At 39.3% G+C, this 1935-nt stretch overlaps 1 pseudogene; it reads left to right on the plus strand.

Moving 5' to 3' along the window:
• The first annotated feature begins 398 nt into the window (after positions 1–398).
• Positions 399–1544, plus strand: LOC130830150 (nucleophosmin-like; annotated as a pseudogene).
• Positions 1545–1935: the final 391 nt, after the last annotated feature.

Raw genomic sequence — 1935 nt, forward strand, 5'->3', positions numbered from 1 at the left:
TTATGTCCACTTTTGTTATGAAAGGGCCTCCCTTCTCAGGAATCATCGCCTATTGAGAATTATAACCTAGTGTAGTCTTTCATGCTGAAAGTATGTATACTTAAAGAAACATCCAGCTCAGCTGTAAAAAGGAACGAAATTGGGACATTGTAGAGACATGGATGGACCTAGAGATGTCCTACAGAGTGAAGTGAGTCAGAAAGAGAAAAACAAATATTGTGTATTAACACATATATGCAGAATGTAGAAAAATGGCACAAATCAACCAGTTTGCAAGGCAGAAATAGAGACAAGCTTTTTTTACCTGGCGTGATTCCATCTTGTGCAGCTGTTCTCCCGGACAGTGGTCATTTATCTCCGTCTGCCTTCTCACCAACTGAAATGCGTGCCACCAACCCATGGAAGATTCGATGGACATGGACATGAGCCCACTGAGGCCCCAGAACTATCTTTTTGGTTGTGAACTAAGGGCCGACAAAGATTATCACTTTAAGGTGGATAATGATGAAAATGAGCACCAGTTATCTTTAAGAACGGTCAGTTTAGGGGCTGGTGCAAAGGATGAATTGCACATTGTTGAAGCAGAGGCAATGAATTATGAAGGCAGTCCAATTAAAGTAACACTAGCAATTTTGAAAATGTCTGTACAGCCAACGGTTTCTCTTGGGGGCTTTGAAATAACGCCACCAGTAGTCTTACGGTTGAAGTGTGGTTCAGGGCCTGTGCATATTAGTGGACAGCACTTAGCAGCTGTGGAGGAGGATGCAGAGTCAGAAGATGATGAGGAGGAGGATGTGAAACTCCTAAGTATATCTGGAAAGTGTTCTGCTCCTGGAAGTGGTAGCAAGGTTCCACAGAAAAAAGTAAAGCTTGCTGCTGATGAAGATGAGGATGAGGATGACGACAACGATGATGATGATGACAACTTTGATGATGAGGAAGCTGAAGAGAAAGCTCCAGTGAAGAAATCTGTATGAGATACTCCAGCCAAAAATGCACAAAAATCAAACCAGAATGGAAAAGACTCAAAACCGTCAACATCAAGATCAAAAGGTCAAGAGTCCTTCAAAAAACAGGAAAAAACTCCCAAAACGCTGAAAGGACCTGGCTCTATAGAAGACCTTAAAGCAAAAATGCAAGCAAGTATAGAAAAAGGTGGTTCCCTTCCCAAAGTGGAAGCCACGTTCATCAATTATGTGAAGAATTGTTTCTGGATGACTGACCAGGAGGCTATTCAAGATCTCTGGCAGTGGAGGAAGTATCTTTAAGAAAATAGTTTAAACAGTTTGTTGAAATTTTCCATCTTATTTCATTTCTGTAACAGTTGATATCTGGCTGTCCTTTTTATAATGCAGAGTGAGAACTTGCCCTACTGTGTCTGATAAATGTTGTCCAGGTTCCATTGCCAAGAATGTGTTGTCCAAAATGCCTGTTTAGTTTTTAAAGATGGAACTCCACCCTTTGCTTGGTTTTAAGTATGTATGGAATGTTATGATAGGACATAGTAGTAGTGGGGGTCAGACAAATGGAAATGGTGGGGAGACAAAAATATACATGTGAAATAAACTCAGTATTTTAATAAGGTGAAAAAAGAAAAAAGAAATAGAGACAATGATGTAGAGAACAAACATATGGACACCAAGTGGGGAAAGCAGGGGGGTTGGAGGGGAATGAATTGGGAGATTGGGACTGCCATATATACATTACTAATAAGAAAAAAATATCAAATTGTACACTTTAAATATATGCAGTTTATTGTATGTCAATTGTATCTCAATAAAAGTTCTTAAAGAAAAAAAAAGAAAGAAATGTCCAGCTCATTGGGAATCCCTAAATTTACATTTATCTCTGTCACAGTTGTGGTCCTCACTTATTATAAAGTATCTCTACTATGTAACCTCCCTTCAGCCCTAATACCTCAGAAATAGAGAATAT

This window comes from Hippopotamus amphibius, chromosome 10 (genome assembly GCF_030028045.1).
Source record: "Hippopotamus amphibius kiboko isolate mHipAmp2 chromosome 10, mHipAmp2.hap2, whole genome shotgun sequence".
Taxonomy (NCBI): Eukaryota; Metazoa; Chordata; class Mammalia; order Artiodactyla; family Hippopotamidae; genus Hippopotamus; species Hippopotamus amphibius.